Here is a 23,215-nt window from a genome sequence, read left to right as displayed (position 1 = left end):
GTACTTATTCTATCGGTCTCTTTTGCCGAACCGCTAAGTGACAGGGACATAAACACACCAGCATCGGTTGTCAAGCAATGCTAGGGGGACAAACACAGACATACAAACACACACACACACACACACACACACACACACATATATGTCTATCTCTCTCTCTCTCTCTCTCTCACTCTCTCTCTCTCTCTCTCTCTATATATATATATATATATATATACAACGGGCTTCTTTCAGTTTCTGTCTACCGAATCCACTCACAAGGGTTTGGTCGGCTCGAGGCAATAGTAGAAGACACTTGCCCAAGGTGCCACACAGTAGGACTGAACCTGGAACCATGTGGCTGGTAAGCAAGCTACTTACCACACAGCCACTCTTGTGCCTGCATGTTATCCCTTTTTATAGAATTCTCATTCAAATGCTCAATAACTTTTACAATGGTAACAGTTATGGGTTTTATTGGGGGTTGGGATGTGGGTCTCATTCTCATCGAAGATGGTTTACTTTCTTAACAGTAACTTAAAAAAGCTGGGAAAATTATTTTCAAACTTGTGATTGTAAACTGTTTTCTAGTTTTGTATATTCTACAGTTATTCTCTATCAAATCAATATAAGGATCTATTGGTCCAAAGAAAATATTGATCCAGTGCAATAGCAGCACTGGCAGTGATTACATCAGTGTCAGTCTCTGACAGTTTTTGGTTGGTTTTGTATGTGCTCAGAAAGATGACTAGTATCATAGGATATCTAAATGAAATGACTACATTGATAAGATAGTGACTGAGCTACCAAATCATCTGCCTTCAAATCAGAGATTGTTGAAATGTATATCAAGCAGTTCTAACACAATGTGTTGTAAATTCAAATTATGATAAATGTAAACAAACAAAGGTTGCTTTTAGAAGCGTTGAGATGTATTGTAAGATACACTGCATCTCAACACTTCTAAAAGCAAACTTTGTTTGTTTACATTTATCATAATTTCAATTTAACATGCAGCGTCTTATATGCTAGCATTATAAGTTCAAAACTTGCAGGTTAATTTGTCAGTGTGCAGTTTAGCTTAACTGGTAAAGTACTTGAACAATAATCACAGGGATGTGAGTTTGAGTCTCATGGCTGGCTGCTGACAAATTTTTCTGCAAAATATTTTATCCTGTTCCTGCTGTTCTGTCAGCATTTCTGCATTTGAGAATAAATTTATTTCCTTATCTGTATCTTACAATGTGTTGTGTATTTTGGTCTATTTAGATGTTAAGAATAAGAATTAGATCTCCAGAGAATACAAAATGATAACTGTTTTAATTCACATTCTTTTATCTTTTACTTGTTACCATCATTAGACTGCAACCATGCTGGGACACCATCTTGAAGAACTTTTAGTCAAATGAATCGACCCCAGTATATTTTTTCTTTAAGGTTGGTACTTATTCTATTGATCTTTCTTGCTGAACCACTAAGTTACAGGGACATAAACACTACACCGGTTGTCAAGCAATGGTGGGGACATCCTTAGACATGAAGACGTACACACACACACACACACACACACACACACACACACACACACACACACTCACATATATGACGGGCTTCTTTCAGTTTCCATCTACCAAATCCACTCACAAGGCTTTGGTCAGCCCAAGGCTATAATAGAAGACACTCACCCAAAGTGCAACACAGTGGGACTGAACTTCGAACCATGTGGCTGGAAAGCAAACTTCTTATCACACAGCCACACCATTAGTTACTTTCATAACACTTGATGTTCAATGAAAGAAAGAGTGAGAAAAGGAGAGAGAAAGAAAGAGAAATAGAAAGAGAGAGAGAGAGAAAGAGAAACAGAAAGAGAGAGTGGGAGAAAGAGAGAGAGAGAGATGGAGTTTATACACAAATTCAATAATACATACATATATGTATATATATCAATACATACAGATGTTTTTTTCTTATCTTTCAACTCACTTCTCACCTCATCTTTTCATTTTACCTCACTCTTAACTTTGTCTGCTTCTCCTCCTTACTCCATTTCTCTTTCCTTCTACATTCTCAGTTTCTCCAACCACTTTTTATTCATGTATGAAGCTCATGTGGTCCTGCATTCTGCATCAGTTGCAGCTAGTTTTTATAACTTAGAGGATGTAAAACTCTGCTGTCTCTCATTAATATCTCTCCTTTCAACTTTTCCCTGACAAAAGGACTCTCTCCAAAACGTCAGATTTCCCACTCTTCATAACAACCTCACTGTACTCTTTTTATCAATTTTACTATACACTATATATTAAAAAAAAATATGCTGTGTGGTAAGAAGCTTGCTTCCCAGCCACATGGTTCAGGATTCAGTCCCACTGCGTAGCAACTTGGGCAAGTGTCTTCTGCTATAGTTCCAGGCCAACCAAAGCCTTGTGAGTGGATTTGGTAGATGGAAACTGAAAGAAGTCCATCATATATATATATATATATACTCTTTTACTCTTTTACTTGTTTCAGTCATTTGACTGCGGCTATGCTGGAGCACCGCCTTTAGTCGAGCAAATTGACCCCAGGATTTATTCTTTGGAAACCTAGTATTTATTCTATCGGTTTCTTTTGCCGAACCGCTAAGTTATGGGGACGTAAACACACCAGCATTGGTTGTCAAGTGATGTTGGGGGGACAAATACAGACACACAAATATATATATATATATATATATATATATATATGTGTGTGTGTGTGTGTGTGTGTGTGTGTATGTATATCTACATGTGTGTGTCTTTGTGTCTGTGTTTGTCCTCCATCACCGATTGATAACCAATGTTGGTGTGTTTGTGTCACTGTAACTTGGCAGTTTGGCAAAAGAGACCGATAGAATAAGTAATGGGGTCGATTTGTTTGACTAAAAATAATTCAAGGTGGTGCCCCAGCATGACTGCAGTCTAATGACTGAAACAAGTAAAAGAAAAAAGATAAAACATACATACAAATATATATAGATACAGAAACACTATATATGTATTGGATGTGTTTTATTCTAACATGTTGTTGGCATTTTGTCGCTTACGACGTCGAGGGTTCCAGCTGATCTGATCAACAGAACAGCCTGCTCGTGAAATTAATGTGCAAGTGGCTGAGCACTCCACAGACACATGTACCCTTAACGTAGTTCTCGGGGATATTCAGCATGACACAGTGTGACAAGGCTGACCCTTTGAATTACAGGCACAACAGAAACAGGAAGTAAGAGTGAGAGAAAGTTGTGGTGGAAGAGTACAGCAGGGTTCGCCACCATCCCCTGCCGGAGCCTCGTGGTGCTTTATGTGTTTTCGCTCAATAAACACTCACAACACCCGGTCTGGGAATTGAAACCGCGATCCTATGACTGCGAGTCCGCTGCCCTAACCACTGGGCCATTGCATCTCCTATTCTAACATACTTGCACACCAACATCATTACTGTTGTCATCAGTAATGGCGGTAGTAGTCGAGGCAACTGCAGTGGAAACAGAAGCAACAGCAATGGTACCATCCCCATTATCATCTACATCAGTATCATCTCTATCATTGTCATCATCACAATCATCATAACCATCATCATCATCATCATCATCATCATCGTTTAACGTCCGCTTTCCATGCTAGCATGGGTTGGACGATTTGACTGAGGACTGGTGAAACCGGATGGCAACACCAGGCTCCAGTCTGATTTGGCAGAGTTTCTACAGCTGGATGCCCTTCCTAACGCCAACCACTCAGAGAGTGTAGTGGGTGCTTTTACGTGTCACCCGCACGAAAACGGCCACGCTCGAAATGGTGTCTTTTATGTGCCACCCGCACAAGCCAGTCCAGGGGCACTGGCAACGATCTCACTCGAAAATCCTACAGGAGCCAGTCAGGCGGTACTGGCAACGGCCACGCTCAAAATGGTGCATCTCATGTGCCACCCGCACAAGAACCAGTCCAGGGGCACTGGCAACGATCTTACTTGGCTTGCCGGGTCTTCTCACGCACAGCCCATTTCCAAAGGTCTCGGTCCGTAGTCATCGCCTCGGTGAGGCCCAATGTACGAAGGTCTTGCCTCACCACCTCAGCCCAGGTCTTCCTGGGCCTACCTCTTCCACGGGTTCCCTCAACTGTTAGGGTGTGGCACTTTTTCACGCAGCTATCCTCCTCCATTCTCACCACATGTCCATACCAGCGCAATCGTCTCTCTTGCACGCCACAACTGATGCTTCTAATGTTCAGCTTTTCTCCCAAGATACTTACACTCTGACGGGTATTCACATTGACATTACACATCCAACGGAGCATACTGGCTTCATTCCTTGCGAGCTTACGTATGTCCTCAGCAGTTACAGCCCATGTTTCACTGCCATGTAGCATGGTTGTTCGTACGCATGCGTCATACAGTCTGCCTTTTACTCTGAGTGAGAGTCCCTTTGTCGCCAGCAGGGGTAAGAGCTCTCTAAACTTTGCCCAGGCTATTCTTATTCTAGCAGCTACACTTTCAGCGCACCCACCCCCACTACTAACTTGGTCGCCCAGATAGCGGAAGCTATCGACTACCTCTAGTTTTTCACCCTGGAATGAGATAGAAGTTGTTTCCTGTTTGTTTAACATAATTGTTTTTATGTCCATTTTCCAATATGAGTATGGGTTAAACTAACCAGATTGAAAGAATGTTGTCATTCATCTTAGCTTTTCATCACCTTGTCTGCATAGCCCAATGTCCAGAGATCTAATCTCATTCTTCTCCCTTCCCACATCTACTTTGGTCTTCGTTTTATAGGTCTTCCTTCCATCAACATTAAATAGCACTTTCCAACTATTCGTAGTAAATCTCCATAAACTTAATACTCGAGCATATAAAAAATAAAAAAAATACACATTCCACATAATTCTTCAACGTTAATAACATCCAAGTCTAGACTAACTTATTAATATATAGAGACAGAAAAAAAAGAGAAAAAAGAAAAGACAAAAGTTAGCATCGACCAAATTCCAGTCTGGTGAATTGGAGACATAGGTAATATCAAAGATCAGAAACAAAACAAATTTCTCGGCAATAATATTAACAAGAACAACATCAACAACAATGATGACAATAATAATAATAATAATACTAATAATAATAATAATAATAATAATAATAATAATAATAATAATAATAATAATAATAATAATAATAATAATAAAGATCAGTAAATATAAAGACTTGCTAATAGAAATTGAAAAAAATGTGGCACCTCAAGGCAACTACTGTACGAGTGATTGTAGAATCTCTAGGAATGATAAAAAGAAGGTACTGAAACCTATTTGAAAATGATACCAGGCTTACCATCCCTACAGGAAGGGCAAAAGATTGTGTTAACTGGAACAACTCATGTACTGAGAAGAGCATTATCGCTGTGAAAACAACAACCATTCATGAATTTATTTATTTATTAATTTTTTTTAAATACATATTTTACCTGTGTATTTGCGTGTGTTAACTGGGAATGCATACAATGAGCTTCTCTTCCCTAGGTGTACGGAAAACACTCGGCAAGAGATGGAAGAAAATTTGAAGAAAGAAGAAGAAAAAAAACATAATGATAGTAGTAGTAGTAGTAGTAGTAGTAGTAGTAGTAGTAGCAGCAGCAGCAGCAGCAGCAGCAGCAGCAGCAGCAGCAGCAGTAGTAGTAGTAGTAGTAGTAGTAGTAGTAGTAGTAGTAGTAGTAGTAATAATGTCCTTGGGAACAGTATCAGAAGGCATCAAGAGAAATATAAAGGAAATTGGAATAGAGTGCCCAGTAGAACTGTTACAAAAGGTTTGCCTCCTTGGTATGGCCAGAATAATCAGGAAAGTATTAGATAGCTGAAAAAAGCAAATAGCATGGTACCGTAGGCAGCAGGTAGTAAACCCACCATGGATGCAGGACTCCAGGAGCTCCAACAAAACCTGTGATAAAGAGAAAATGATAATAATAATGATAACTGTTACAAAAGTTTTGCCTCCTTGGCACCGCCAGAATAATCAGGAAAGTATTAGATAGCTGAAAAGAACGGATAGGATGGTACTGTAGGCTTCAGGTAGCAAGCCTGCTATGCATGCAAGACCCAGGAACTCCAACAAAGCTTGTGATTAAGAGAAATAATAGTGATAATAATAATAACCCTTTCTACAAAAGACACAAGGCCTGAAACTTTTGGAGAGGGTGCTAGTTGAATACATCTACCCCTGTGTGTAAATGGTACTTATTCCATTAACCCTGAGAGGATGAAAGACAAAGCATTTTGCCTGGTGTGTTAACAATTCTTTTCTACTCTAGGCACAAGGCCCGAAATTTGGGGGGAGGTGGTCAGTCAATTAGATCGACCCCAGTATACAACCGGTACTTAATTTATCGATCCCAAAGGGATGAAGGATAAAGTCAACCTCAACAGAATTTGAACTCAGAACGTAAAGACAGATGAAATACCGCTAAGCATTTTGCCTAGCATGCTACCAATTCTGCTAGCTCACTGATTTATTATTGGTTTCAAATTTTGGCCCAAAGTCAGCAATTTCAGGCAGGGGGTAAATCAGCTGTATCAACCCCAGTGCTCAACTAGTAGTACTCATTTTATTGACCCTGAAAGGGTGAAAAGCAAAGTTGACCTAGGCAAAATTTGAACTCAGAATCTAAAGACATTTTGTCTGGCATGCTAATGATTCTGCCAGCTCACAGAATAGTGATGATGATGATGATCACCATCATCATGATCTTGATCAGGATGATGGTAATGATAATGATGGTGATGGGGGTAGCGGTGACACTGATGTTGATGGAGGTGGTGGTGGTGATGATGATGAGAGAAGCAACAACAATGACAACAATAATAATGATTTCTTTCCTTTGCCATAAGGGCATCAGATGAGGGCAGGTATTAAAAGGGCATCAAATGTTACAAGGGCATCAGATGTTACAAGGACAGTTTGCAATTTTTATTAGAGGTTTTACATAAAAGATGAAAGGGAGAGGAATCAGAAATAAAATATACCTAGAGTGCAAATTATATAAACACATCTATGATACAGTCTTTTTCCCTTTTACTAGTCTTATTCTTTCTTTTTAAAAATCCATCCATGGCTACATGGTTAAAAAGTTTTCTTTGCAACAACGTGGTTTCCAGTTCAGTCCCACTGCACAGTACCTTGAGCAGATGTCTTCTACTATAGCCCCAGGCCAACCAATGCTTTCTGAGTGCATTTGGAATGTGGAAACTGTGTAGAAGCCTGTCCTATGTGTGTATATATTATCTTTTATTTTTTATTTGTTTCAGTCATTAAACTGTGGCTATGCTGGGGCACCACCTTAATATATATTATATGTATTTATATATATAATAATATATTACATATATATATTTATAGATATATAGTAATATATATATATTTATAGATATATAATACACACTCATACACACACACATATGTATGTGTACATATGTGTGTGTGTGTGTATGCCTTTGTGTTTGTATTCCCCCCACCCAACACCACTTGACAACGACTGTTCGTTTGTTTACATCGACCCTAGTGCTTAACTGGTACTTATTTTATCAACCTCAAAAGGATGAAAGGCAAAGTTGACCTTGGTGGAATTTGAACTCAGCATTGTGTCTGGTATGCTAGCAATTCTACCAGCCCACCAACTAGAACATCTCCATAACTTAGCAGTTCAGCAAAAGAGACCAACAGAATATTTACAACATTTAAAGATAAGTACTGGAATCAAATTATTTAACTGAAACCCTTCAAAATAGTGCCCCAGCAGAGCCACAATCCAATGACTGAAAGAAATCAAGGATTTGGGTGTGTGGTAAGAAGTTTGCTTCCCAACCACATGGTTCCAAGTTCAGTCCCACTGTGTGGCAGCTTGGGCAAGTGTCTTCTACTATAACCTGACCAAAGCCTTGTGAGTGGATTTGATAGGAAAAACTGAAAGAAGCTTGTCATGTGTTATTTCTTTACTACCTACAAGGGGCTACACACAGAGGGGACAAACAAAGACAGACAAACGGATTAAGTCGATTATATTGACCCCAGTGCGTAACTGGTACTTATTTAATCGACCCCGAAAGGATGAAAGGCAAAGTCGATCTCGGCGGAATTTGAACTCAGAATGTAGCGGCAGACGAAATACAGCAAAGCATTTCGCCCGGCATGCTAACGTTTCTGCCAGCTCGCCGCCTAAAGCTTGTCATGTGTGTGCGTGTGTGTGTGTGTGCATGCGTGCGTGTGTGTGCGCGTGCGTGCGTGTGTATGTGTGTGTGCATCCATGTCTGTGTGTGTAGCTATGTGCATGTGTCTTTGTGTCTGTGTTTGCCTCACACCACCATCTGGCCAACTAGTATTGGTTTGTTTGCATCCCCATTACTTAATGTTTTGACAAAAGACACCAATAGAATAAGTAGCAGGCTTAAGAACAAAAAAGGTCCTGTGGTCAATTTGTCCCACTAAAACCCTTCAAGATGGTGCCCCAGCATGGCCACAGTCAAATAATTGAAACAAGTAATACTTAATTTAAATTATCATCATCATCGTCATCGTTTAATGTCTGCTTTCCATGCTAGCATAGGTTGGACGATTTGACTGAGGACTGGTGGACCAGGTGGCTACACCAGGCTCCAATCTGATTTGGCAGAGTTTCTACAGCTGGATGCCCTTCTTAAAGCCAACCATTCCGAGAGTGTAGTGGGTGCTTTTACGTGCCACCGGCACGAATGCCAGTCAGGCGGTACTGGCAACGGCCACACTCAAAGTGGTGTATTTTACGTGCCACCTGCACAAGAACCAGTCCATCGGCACTGGCAACGATCTCGCTCGAATGTCTTACTGGCAACGGCCACGCTCGAAATGGTGTATTTTACGTGTCACCTGCACAGGAGCCAATCTATCGGCAAGATAAAAGACAAAATCAGCCTTGGGCAGATTTGAACTCAGAACATAAAAGGCTTATATAAACACAATAGATTTTTGTCCTTCACTCTACTCCTTCTGTTAGTTCACTACTAGAGTGTATATTTTTTCTAAGGTTAATGGAAGGGGAATTTTATTTACATTCCTTCAGGTTACCAACAATTTTGTAGGATCTACCTCCAACTATAACCACCAAAGAAGATACATTTTTATTTTTTTCGTTTTAATATCTCTCCCTCAGTAAAAAATTTCCTAAAACTGCAATATAGCCAATAAAAAGAAATATATATTCCATTCTCGAGCATGAGAGAAAACACATAAGATTATATACACACATACATCTAAAATATCAAAATATTTTAGATGTGAGTAAAAACATAAACAGAAACTACACCACATGAATGACAAACGAAAGTAAAATCCAGAAGCATTAAAAACACTTCTTTCCGCTGGTAATCTATAATAATAATAATAATAATAATAATAATAATAATAATAATAATAATAATAATAATAATAATAATAATAATAATAATAACAATACTGATGATGATGATTATGATAATAATAATAATAATAATAACATCCAGAAAAATGCAATGAATAAATAAGTTTTAAATTTAAATATTTTTACTTTTTATTCCTTCTGTCTGGTTTACAATCCTTGACTATAATTTGGAAGAAAAAAAACAAAAACAAATACAAATAAAAAATAAAGAAACATGTTTGGTGTAAGAATAAGAAAAGAAAGAAAAGATGAACGTTATTGTGCATATCATCAGAAATCTGTAATTTGACACTTTAATAGTATGTTTCTGAATTAGTGATGGTATTTTGAGGTTAAAGTACTAAGTGTGTCATACACACACACACACACACACACACACACAAACAAACACACACACACACACATACATGTATGTATATGTATGTATATATATATATATATATATATATATATATATATATATATATATATATATATATATATATATATATATATGTATATACATGTATGTATATATATGTATATATGTATATATGCACACACATGCATATATATATATATATATATATATACAAAATTATACGTATGAATATTAATATATACATGTATATTATTAAATATACATACATATGTATGTTTACACACACACACACACGGGTGTAGGTATGTGTGCTAATAGTGGGAGAGAGAGGGAGGAGGAGGGAGAGGGAGAGAAACAGACATATGGATGGACAGACAGACAGAAACAGAGAAAGAGGGAGAAAGCGGAGTAGTGTTAATTTACTATAAAACCAAGATGTGTTGAGAAAACAGTTTTGCATTCGATGCATTAGATGCATTAGCTGATGTATGCTGCAGGGTAGGTCCATTGGTATGGCTATGTAATACAAGTGGCTACCACATGCTGGGAAGAAAATTGCAATGAGTTGCAGTGGGAGGATATGTGACATGTGGCATAAGAGTATGTAAGCTGGTACAAAGACACACCAAGATCACACATGCTAAAAAGAAAAAACGAAGCACGAGCAATTCTTCATGGTAATAAGACGTGGGCCCTGAATGCAGAGGACATATGAAGGCTAAAGAGGAATGAGCTAGTATGCTTCCCAGGATGTGCAATATAAGTGTACACATGTGACAGAGTGTTTGTGTGCTGAGAGAAAAGTTAGGTGTAAGAGGATTTAGATGCAGTGTGCAAGAGAGAAGACTGCGCTGGTTTGGTTATGTGATGCAGATAGATGTAGACAACTCCGTAAATGAAGTGCCGATCGCTCAAAGTGGATGGGACTCATGGAAGAAGGAGACCCAGGAAGACATGAGAAGAAGTATGGAACGATGATCTCAGAACACTGAACCTTATGGAGGAGATGACAAAGGACTGAGATAGCTGGCACCATGCTGCACTCAAGAAGACCTGTCCTCCAAGGGAGAATTGTTAATGCTGCTCCTCTTGATGAAGAGGATTGGCCTGCAAAAGTCCTGTGCTGGTGCCATGTTAAAAGCACCCAGCACCCACTGTAAACTGGCTGACATTAGGAAAGGCATCCAGCTGTAAAAACCAAGCCAAATCAGATTGTGGCAGCTCTGATCAAACCATCCAACCTATGTCAGCATGGAAGCAGACTTTAACACAAAATAACTTTGAAAATATAAACTTTTCTCAACATCACTAAGAGTAAAAGATGTTTTATATGACACATTCTACCAGTGTCCGAAGTTTGAAAGTGTTTAGTTACAAAAATTAATTTCTCGATGTACCGTTCAAAGGGAAAAGATCCCAACATTTTAACGATGACCATTCCATCTTTTTACATATCCTAGTATACACTGTCTAATATGAGCTTACATTTTTTAAGATAGTATTTTCCTGTGTACAAGGTGATGTAGTATGTAATGTAAACATCTAAACATCATCGGTATCTTTTTCAAATCCTGCTGCATTTTAGATGGAAATTTTGGTCCTCCAAAATCATCTTGATGTGTAAGTCAACCGACATTTTTTAGCTGTAAATTTTGGTTTGAAAAACCTGACTCGTGTGCCTGAAAACATGGTATTCATTCTTGATATATTCAAATATGCTGGAGCATATTAGAAATGAATAGATATGTTATTGATTGGATTCTTACTGTTCTGCTTGTACCCTATGTTTTATTATCTGTTTGGCAAACATCTGCAAGCATCAACAAATAGGTTCGTTTGCAGATTCCTATAAACAAGTGCTCTTGTTCCTGTGAGAATCATTGGTCTGGGGTAGCTTCAACTGAAGATACACACAACAAGGTTGATACACCATTATGTCTCAAAGTCCCCTAATACCGGTGAATCACATGCATCATAAACACACATTGCTTTATGGGAGTAGTTGTTCTCTGTTAAGAGAAATAACAACAGCAGTCAGTATTTCACATTCAGATCTGCCAGAACTGTCAGAATGTATTAAGACTGAACAGATACTTAATTCTTTGGCTTCTCAGTGTTCCATATGCACTTCATGAATTATATTCTTGTTATTCTTTTACTTGTTTCAGTCATTTGACTGCGGTCATGCTGGAGCGCTACTTTGAAGTGTTTTTAGGTCAAACAAATTGACCCCTGGACTTTTCTTTCTTTTTCTCTTTTTAAGCCTAGTACTTATTCTAACAGTCTCTTTTTCCAAACCACTAAGTTACGGGGATGTAAACATGCAAACACCGATTCTCAAATAGTGATGGGGGAACAAACACAGCTGTAAATGTGACTGTGTTGTAGAGAAGTTCACTCCTCAAGCACGTAGTTTTGCATTAGTCTTACTTTGTGGCAACTAGGGTAAATATCTTCAGCAGTAACCCCAGGCCAATTAACACCTTATGAGTGGGTTTGATAGATGAAAACAGTAAAGCTTGCTCTGTGTGTGTGTGTGTGTGTGTGTGTGTTAATATTCCATACTTTGCATGAACAATGCTGAGCTGCAAAAGGTGAAGTTTGTTGCCATTCCCCAACAAGAAACCATCAGCTAGCACTGCTCTTTTAAAGACATGTGGTATTAAAAATAAAAATTCTTTATTCGAAAAGCAAGTAAGGGTTAGCAACAGGGAGGGCATTCTATTAGAAAACAATTCCACAGTTAAATGTATCCATCTAACATTTGCAAGCATAGAAAAGTGGACTAAGAACAAATGGAGAAATGAGCATATGATTTTATATATATATATATATGTGTATATATATATATATATATATATATATATATATATATATATATATATATATATATATATATATATATATTTATATAAATAAGGATAAGATCGATATTTAAAATATTGATCCTATCAAGTGGTCAGCATGGGAATAAAAACCATCAAACGTAATAATTATTTAAAATAATTTAAAATTATAATACAGGGTATCAAGAGATACCACCACGCTGAAAAAATAGCAGTCAAATCTTGACTCCAAAACCACAATAAATGTCCGCATGGCATGATTAGCGAAGACGAAGACCAAATGAACCAGTAAAAATAAGATAATTCCAAATCCTGGATTTCTGGCTTTGCATAAATAATAATGCTCTGCCTTCATCAGTGGATATGCGTCCGTATATGTAAGTATACTGTTTATATACATGTATTTGTATTTATGTACTGGAGTATATTCCACTGATGAAGGCAGAGCATTATTATTTATGCAAAGCCAGAAATCCAGGATTTGGAATTATCTTATTTTTACTGGTTCATTTGGTCTTTGTCTTCGCTAATCATGCCATGCGGACATTTATTGTGGTTTTGGAGTCAGGATTTGACTGCTATTTTTTCAGCGTGGTGGTATCTCTTGATACCCTGTATTATAATTATATATATATATATATATATATATATATATATATATATATATATATACAGGGTGCGATGGGTAAATTGCCGCAGTGTTTGTTTTTGATTTTGTTGACTACACAGTATAGTAGGATCAGTTGGGCACTGTCTGTGAGAAAAACAGCACCATGATACAATTCATTCTGCCAGAAATTTGGAAGCAACATCTATTGCTTGGCATTGACACTGAAAGCTCCAATACAAACATTTCACAGGGTTTAGGTATCAATCTGAGGACAGTGCAGAGGATTCGGAAAGTGGCAGAATCGTTAGTATGCTGAATAGAATGCTTAGCGGTATTTTGTCCATCGCTACATTCTGAGTTCAAATTCCTCAGTCCCACAATCTGGTAATCTGGGCAACTTTCTCGGCCAACCAAAGCCTTGTGAGTGAATTTGGTAGACAGAAACTGTAATAAGCTTGTCATATATGCGTGTGTGTGTGCATGTGTGTGTGTGTGTGTGAGTGTGTGTGTGTGTGTGTGTGTGTGTGTGTGAGTGTGTGTGTGTGTGTGTGTGTGTGTGTGTGTGTGTGTGTGTGTGTGCACGTGCAGTTGTATTTGTTTGTCCCCTGTCACTGCTTGACGACTGGTGTTACTGTGTTTACATCCCCGTGACCTGGCGGTTCAGCAAAACAGAATGATAGAATAAGTACCAGGCTTTAAAAAAAAGATGTGCTGAGGTCACTTCATTTGACTAAAGAGTTCTTCATGACAGTGCCCCAGAATAGCCTCACTCTAATGACTAAAGCAAGTAAAAGATGAAAGATAATTGATAATCTAAATATAAATGCTTTAAAATGGTTGGTTTAAAAAGCACTGTCCAAACATGGCCAACGCCAGTGCGACCTGACTGGCCCCAGTACTAGTGGTACATAAAAAGCACTATCGAAACGTGTTTGATACCAGGGCTGCCTGACTAGCTCCTGTGCTGTCAGCACATAAAAAGCACCCACTACACTCTCGGAGTGGTTGGCGTTAGGAAAGGTATCCAGCTGTAGAAACATTTGCCAAATCAGATTGGAGCCTGGTGCAGCCACTGGCTTTCCAGACTTCAGTCAAACCATCTAACCCATGCCAGCATGGAAAACGGACAATAAACGATGATGATGTTGAGGATTAGAACCAGGGTAGTTCTTTGATTCCAAGTAATCAGGCAAGTTGGCACCAAAACGGTATTTATAAAATCAGAATTAGTATTTGAACTATTTTTGCAGATTGAGCATTAAGTACTTTATACCTGAACTGAAGTTAGGACAAGGAATGCAAAAACCAAAATCAAAAATCGCATGGAGGAGAACAGCAAACAGGATGAAGTAAAGAAGGAAAAATAAAATATGTGTGTAGCATAAGAAATAAAGTTACAATTAAGGCAATGTAAAGTTATAACAGAATAAATATTAAAAAAATATTTTAAAAAAACTGAATGAGAAGAGAGTGGGGTGAGAAAGAGAGAAGGGGAGGGAGGGAGGGAGGGAGAGAGAGTGAGAGAAGAAAGAAAGAACAAAAGAAAGGAAGGAAGGAAGGGACAGAGTAAGTGAGTGAGTGAGTGAATGAGTGAGTGAGTGAGTGAGTGAGTGAGTGAGTGAGTGAGTGAATGGAGTGGAGGAGAGAAAGACAAAAAAGAAAGAAAGAAGGAAAGAAAGAAAGAAAGAAAGAAAGAAAGAAAGAAAGAAAGAAATGAAGAGAAAGAAGGAAAGGAAAAAGAGAGAAAGAAAAGAGCAACAGAATGAAAGAAAGAAAGAAAGAAAAAATGAAGAGAAAGAAAGAAAGAAAGAAAGTGAGAAGGAAACATGTCAGTAATTTAAAAAATGCCAGCTTTAAAATGCCATTTATTGCTTGTAATATACTATAAATAAGTCATATGTCATATTTCTGTAATTTCAACCAATCACTGATGTCTAATTCAGCTGAATACAGTTACTGCTGTTTTTGTAAACAATAATTTTTGCCGGTGTCAAGAATGTTATTCCCTGTTTAATTATATTATTATTCCCAAGTAAGGGTTTAGGGTTTTAGGGTTTTAGGGTTAGGGTTCGGGTTTTAGAGTTAGGGTTAGGGTTTTAGGGTTAGGGTTGGGGTTAGGGTTAGGATTATGGTTATGAGTTATAGGGTTTTAGGGTTAGGGTTAGGGTTATGAGTGAGGCTATGGCAAAAATAATCATAACCCTAACCATAACCCTAAAACTAACCCTAACTCTAAAACCCGGACCCTAACCCTAAAATCCTAAAGCTAAAACCAGTACAAATGCACGAACGATGTCATGAATAACAGTACCACGGATAGTTGTTGTTGACAAACTACGGCACTAATTTTATTCAAGGGAAAAGATCCCATGACACTGTTAGAACATGTTGTTTACATTCCACGGCGTAATTGTTTTCACCTCAATAGACGTCAGTGATTGGTTGAAATTAGCGAAATACAACAATTTTTTACATGAAATAACTTCGAATACAAAAATTTTTATCTGTTCTATAACACAAAATATACAAGTATACGAAGTTTGAAAGTGTTTCAGTACCAAAAACACTACATAAGACATAAATGAAAAGTGTTGCCCGTCAAATCAGAAAGATCCTCTTAGTATATATAGCAAGAAAATATTTTGACTAATGTACTTTTAAGAGCATACCCTTTTGTGTGATACCCACAGAAAGCAACAGGTTGTTTATGGAGATGACACCATTGATAATAGCAATGTGCACAGATGCCTGACGTTTAAATAAGAGGACACAAGCTACCATGACAAACCACCCAGTGGCAGAGCATCAACTGTGACCACAAATCACCAGTGACTAGGCAAATTGTTTAACGCTGAGAGAGAGAAAGAGAGATGGAGTTACAATTCATGAAGTAGCAGCACAACTGGACTATGGTCACAAGGCATTACAGAAAAGGCAGAAGACTTTGGGTATCAGAAAGTGCATATGAAGTGGGTATTTCCCTTGTTGAGAGCTCAATGATGGCATGTTACTTCTGCTTGAAACCTGTTATTTAGCTGCAGTAGAGAGCAAGAAGAAGAGTTACGCTACCAACACATGCAGTTTGACTGAACTATGTCCGTTAATAATAAAGATATGCCCACTTCTGTGTTACTCTCAAGATAACCCTTGTCTGACACTGATGCTGGTGGCATGTAAAGAGCACCTTTCAAGCATTGGGCCTCACAGAAGCAAAGTGGCCAAGTTCCTTTCGAGTGTTGAGCCTCATGGAAACAATGACCAAGACCTTTGTCATTATGTCGTGCTTGAGAAGAAGACCCATCAAGCCGAGTAAAATCACAGTCATGGCAAATGCTGGTGTCATGCAAATGGCACCTGTGCCAGTGACAGGTAAAAGCACCCATTATACTCTCAGAGTAGTTGGTGTTAGGAAGGGCATCCAGCTGTAGAAAACCATACCAAATCAGACTGGAGTCTGGTGCAGCCTTACAGCTTACCAGTCCTGGTCAAACCGTCCAACCCATGCTAGCATGGACAACGGACATTAAATGATGATGATGATGATATGTATGTATGTGTGTGTGTGTGTGTGTGTGTGTGTGTGTGTGTGTGTGTATATATATATATATATATATATTCTCTACCTTTTACTTGTTTCAGTCATTACACTGCGACCATGCTGAGGCACCCTTGAAGAATTTTTTAGTTGAATGAATCAACTCCAGTATTTTTTAAAGCCTGGTACTTATTCAGCCATTCCCTATTGCTGAACTGCTAATACATAAACAAGGGATATAAACAAACCAACAATGATTGTCAAGCAGTAGTGGGGGACAAGCACAGACACAAAGACACACACTCATATAAATATGGTTTTAGGTTCAGTCCCACTGCGTGGCACCTTGGGCAAGTGTCTTCTACTATAGCCCCAAGCCAACCAAACCATTGTGAGTGGATTTTCATTAGATAAAATTTTCATTAGATAAAATGAAAAAGAAAGAGACTTTGGACTATGTAGTACTAAATACATCAAGAAGAAAAAAAAAGCAACCAAATGTCACATCTGGAACACTTTCAATGCTGAAGCAGATGAGCTGAGGTTGACACTAAACAATAAAAGAATATCAAATGTACCAATGACAAAAATCTACAAGTATATTTATCAACAAACATGCACATAAGTACATAAATACATGTATTGTTTATGCACTAAATTAGATTCACACATTTAGATGTTGTCACACTTGTCAATTTACAAAAACCAAACAAGTCTACCTATGAAAAAAATATTTAGCTGAGAACTAGAATATTTTGGTGTGTTAATTAGATAAGATTTGTTTATTATTAGATAAGTATAATAGATAAGAATTTTAACAAGAATAGATATGGATTATAACAAGTCACACTTCATTCTTTCATGTATTAAGAGAAGTGATTAGAGAAGTGCTATTACCTCCTCACACTACCACCCATACACAAAGCTTGCAACCAAAGCAATAATACTCTTCGATCTTTTCAACCGTCATACAAAGGGCAATAGCTGAAAATGTTAAATTCCGAACTTCCACACAATTGATCAAAGTTCTGAATTTTCCTATGGATTATTTTTTGCTAATGTTTCTATGAATTCTAAATTTTGCCCACTTTCATGTTATTTTTGTTCAACCACAGGTCATTTCTGATCCAAAATAACTATGACTCAAAACGGTTCCAACTATGGTCAACCCATTTTTTTTTATTCTTCAAAACATAATTTACATTTCTAAAACTGCCTTATCCAACATGACCTTCACTTTTTAACGATGTTGAAGATTATTTAACCCTCTAGCATTTAATCCAGCCATATCCGGCCTAAATATACACCCTGTTTTATGTTAAAACTGACTGGATCTAACCTCTTATACTTCAACATTACCCGGAAAAGGATGGCGGGGGGGGGGGGGGGTCTACAGCTGCCAGTGTAGGCTACAGCAAAATGGTGGCCAACAAACAGTAACCAGCAATTCACACCAAATGCTAAGGTCTATTGTTAAGTCATGTGTTAATGCTGCACGACAATGCATGTGCACATACAGCTACTCACACCATTGATACATTGAGTTTTGAGTTGCTGGAACAAGCTGCACACAGTCCAGATCTTGCCCCTTCTGAATATCACCTCTTTGGACCACTCAAACATCCTTTATAAGGTCGTCAATTTGTTACAGACAAAGAAGGGCAGGAAGCAGTGTATAAATGGCTGCACAACCAGTCAAAACCCTTCTTCTCCAATGGAATAAGCAAGCTTATGGATGGCTAGAAAAATTGCATTGAAAAGTTGTGTGGTAAGTAGCTTGCTTACCAACCACATGGTTCTGGGTTCAGTCCTACTGCGTGGTACCTTGGGCAAGTGTCTTCTACTATAGCCTAGGGCCAACCAAAGCCTTGTGAATGGATTTGGTAGATGGAAACTGAAAGAAGCCCGTCGTATATATGTATATATATGTGTGTGTGTGTGTGTGTGTGTGTGTGTGTGTTTGTGTTTGTCCCCCAACATCGCTTGACAACCGATGCTGGTGTGTTTACGTCCCCCGTAACTTAGCGGTTCGGCAAAAGAGACCGATAGAATAAGTACTAGGCTTACAAAGAATAAGTCCTGGGGTTGATTTGCTCGACTAAAGGCAGTGCTTCAGCATGGCCACAGTCAAATGACTGAAACAAGTAAAAGAGTATATATACACACACACACACATATATATATATATATATATATACATTGACTGCAGTGTGCATGTTACTCATTTTATCAATCTCAAAATAAAGAAAGGCAAAGATGACCACAGTGGAATTTGAACTCAGAACATAAAGACAGATGAAATGCCACCAAGCATTGTTCAGCATGCTGATGATTCTGCCAGCTCACCGCCTTATTTAAATTTATAATGATATTATATTAACAAACAGAAGAGGAGTTCAATGACCAAATGACAGCTATAGATATTGATTGATTTTCTTTCTTAAATACAAAGCTAATTTGTTTTGAAAAGTTGCACAGGAATTTTTGTTTAACCCTTTAAGCATTCAGATTACTCTGTCAAATATAATGTTTATTTGTTCACACTGTTTTGAATTAATCATGTATTATCTTGTAACCTCAAGATTTTGATGATACGATTGTACATTTTTAGAATGATATTGTGAGGTAGGTGTGAAAGCTGGAATCTGGTTGATTTGAGCATAAGAAGTCAAAGATATTGATGGTGGTGGCATCAGAAGTCTGAATGGCATGTGTATGGCAGTTGTAGTGGTACTGGGGAATGTGATGATTGAAAACAATCAACAGAAAGAGATAGAAAGAGAAAGAGGTAAGAGAGAAAAAAAATGTGTGCATATGAGTGAGAGACAAAGAATGTGTGTGTGTGTGTGTGTGAGTATGTGTGTGTGTGTGTGTGTGTGTGAGTGTACATGCGTGCGCACATGAGTGAGAGGCAAAGAATGTGTGTGTGTGCATGTGTGCATGCGTATGAGTGAGAGACAAAGAGTGTGAGTGCGCGCGCGTGTGCGTGTGTGTGTGTGTGTGTGTGTGTGTGTGTGTGTGTTAAAACAAAAACTGAAATATGTGGAACTATTTTAACTCTGTGTTGCATATGTTACATTACATTATTCATAATAACTTGCATTACAGTCCTTTCTATATATATCATCATCATCGTTCAGCATCGTTTAATGTCCACCTTCCATGCTGGCATGGGTGGAATGGTTAGACAGGAGCTGGCCAGGCAGAAGCCTGCACCAGACTTCTGTGACTGTTTTGGCAGGATTTTTACAGCCGAATGCCTTTATATAAGACAAGGTATAAATAACGATCATTACATATTTTTCCTTCATTAGAGTAAAACTTGCTTACAGCTGTTTCCAGTTGTCATTTTAGGTTCGTTACAGATAGGTTTACTCAATTGGTCTATTGATCAGTTGAGGAAAATTGAATGACTTTAAAAAAATTTATGTTACTTTCGTCAGAGCCATTTCTGCTTATAACTTGGTTGTTTAACTTTTCTCAACTGATTCAGCTTAGTAAACCTATCAGTAACGCACCTATAATGATTACGGGAAACAGCTGTAAGCCAAATTTGCTCTAATAAAAGGAAAATAGGTAATGACCATTATTTATATCTCATCTTATATATCAAACTGTGTAAAAACCAGTTTGACTGGAGCCCAACCATGGATTTACAAGATAGAATTGTGATAAACCAGAACCTCAGACCCTACTATAACAATACTTGGGGTCCTTCACTAACCTAAATAATACTGTTAGTCTAATGTGCCAACAGAGAGCTTATGAAGTATTTTGCCCGGATTGATAATCCTTCATTATCAGCTCTGTTGTGTGTGTGTGTGTGTAACATACATACATACATACATACAAACAAACAGAAATTCTGCCGAGGTCAACTTTGCCTTTCATCCTTTCGGGGTCGATTAAATAAGTACCAATTATGCACTGGGGTCGATATAATCGACTTAATCCATTTGTCTGTCCTTGTTTATCCCCCTCTGTGTGTAGCCCCTTGTGGGCAATAAAGAAATAAAAAAATACCCTGTTGTTGATGTTGAAATTCCAATGAAGGAACCTTGGACCTAGGTTAGAATCCAGTTCTTTCTTTATTAGCAAGAAATCTTGAAATAAACTGAATAATGATATTCATATACACATACATACATACATACATACATACATAGAAACATACAAACATACATACATACATACACACACACACATACATTCATACATACATACATACATACACACATACATACATACATACATACATACATACGTACATACATGTGTGTGTATTTGTGTGAGTTCCTATTACAACTCAGCTTCACAAGTGTTTTCTGGTTGAACACAATGGCCTTGTAACCAGTGTCATTTGCTTGCAATCCACCACAAAAACATGTCTGGGTTCCTTGACATGTTGTGTGAACTCAGCAAACAAAAGGCTCATTCAACTGGTGCTATTTGTTTCCAGTTCACTGCGCAACCATATTCAGACTGTGTTGTTCAATAGACTGGAAGACTGTTACCTAATTGTGAAACCAGTGAGAGTCGGCTTCAGAAAGGGCATCTGGCTGTAGAAAACTCTGCACCAACTTATCTTCCATCTGACTCATCCAAGCATGAGAAAGTAGATGCTAAGCTGATGATGATAATAATAACTTATCATTTATCATTTACCACTTTATCATTCATATAGCAGAAATTTTTCTTTTGAATATCTGTGAATATATTTATTTATGAAAAAATCTCGCCTTCTATATTCTCAAGTTACTTGTATACTTTTATACATTATAGGTTACAGAGCCCATAGAAACTATTTTCATAACAATGTAAATGGTTGTGACAAGTTTGAATATTTCCTGTTGTAGAAGGTATATTTGTTACTAAGCATAAACAACATAATTAGTTAGTGAAATACCATTTCCTGAAAGGTTATAGGTAGGTTATATTTTATAAACAAAGACATTATTTTTTAAAGCATTGACTTCTTGCTTTTTCTATTTGTTTTTCTTTCTTTTCCTTTTTTTTTTCTTTTTGAATGAATTCATAAATATAAGATCAGCCATTATAGATGTCTACAAAATAATGAATGAACAAAGTTCATGAAAGTACGAATCTATATTGGTATTACTTGATCAATCAATAATGTTACGAGGGAGAAATCTAGTGCATCCACAGATCAATACAAATTTTGAAAAGCTATGCTACAGATCAATAATCATAACATATGTTTATTCATTTTTCGTTGTTGTTTTTCTTTTCCTTTTTTTTTTTATTCTTCCATCAGAGATGTCAAAAAAAGTAGATAAGGTACTTATTACTTTAAAACAAAAACAAAACTGAAAAAAGTAAACAAGGGTTTTAAGTCCTATTTCAGTGTCAGTCATTGAAGGCATTCAAAATGTCCTCTTGCCTTGCAACACTGATCCAAACGGTCATAATTATATTGTTACAATGTTATGATACAGGTATTTAAAAACAAAATAGGAAATGAATAAGTGTTGTGTAATAATCATTTCCTTCATTTCTGTCTGATCTGCACTATGTTAACTGTTCGTCTGATACCTGTTTCTGTCTGATCTTTCATCTGAGCATGATTTCAATCAGAAAGCTACATCAATTTTAATACAATGCATTGATTCTCTCAGTCTGCAAATACTTCATATTAGTTAGTCATACATAATTAACAGAGACCATTAACTCTTTTGAAGCCAACTCACTTGAGACTACCTTCGGTTCTTTTCATTTTGAATTAAAACCTTTCATCGTAATTCTACATGAAGAACCTTTTATTAAATGATGTTCCAACCACCAACTTAATAATGGAGAAATTAGTCATTTTACTCATTTCACCAAATTTTTGATTGTTTTAAAAATTAATTGCAATACATGGATGGCATATTTTGTTAGAAATATGAACATAAAAAAGGTTAAACAGCCAAAATTTTCAGATATGTTTTTTTGCAAGAAGCTACCACTTAACCCTTTAGCATTTAGATTACTTTGTCAAATGTAATGCTTATTTATTCACATTATTTTAAATTAATCATGCATTATCTTGCAGCTTTGAGATTTCAATGGTGTGATTGCATATTTCTAGAATGACATTGTAGAGTACATGTGAGATGCTGTCTCTAACCAGTTTGAAGATAAAGCAAGTAGAATATTAGGGCTGGGTATGATCAGTTTAAATGCTAAAGGGTTAAGTTTTACATTATTCTGTCACCCTACTAGTTGTTAGGGTTAGTGTTGTCATCGTTGTTGTTGTTGTTGTTGCTGTTGTTTAAGCCCAGACCAACCTTCATTAAGCAGAGCTATAATCAGAGATGTTCAATCCATAGTCATCCTCTTATATTTGGGAGTATTTAGAATTGTATTAAGCCAATTTTCAAAGTCAAGAGGGTGTGATTTGGCAAAGGAATAATGCTTTAATCTGTAGCAGACTGAGCAA

At 37.3% G+C, this 23,215-nt stretch overlaps 1 protein-coding gene across 1 annotated transcript in view; it reads right to left on the bottom strand.

Annotated features, from left to right (window-relative positions):
- Window positions 1-5,483: 5,483 nt before the first annotated feature.
- The window catches only part of LOC149137048 (uncharacterized), a 162,670-nt gene continuing 144,938 nt past the window's right edge, over window positions 5,484-23,215 (bottom strand). Inside the window, exon 3 of the transcript XR_016237891.1 lies at window positions 5,484-5,916. The gene's annotated coding sequence lies outside the window, so the exon portion shown is untranslated. The remainder of the gene's footprint in view (window positions 5,917-23,215) is intronic.

This window comes from Octopus bimaculoides, chromosome 2 (assembly GCF_046866305.1).
Source record: "Octopus bimaculoides isolate indiv1 chromosome 2, ASM4686630v1, whole genome shotgun sequence".
In the NCBI taxonomy this organism is placed as follows: domain Eukaryota; kingdom Metazoa; phylum Mollusca; class Cephalopoda; order Octopoda; family Octopodidae; genus Octopus; species Octopus bimaculoides.
The sequence above is the reverse complement of the archived record's forward strand: the minus strand, read 5'-3'. Positions and strand labels throughout refer to the sequence as shown.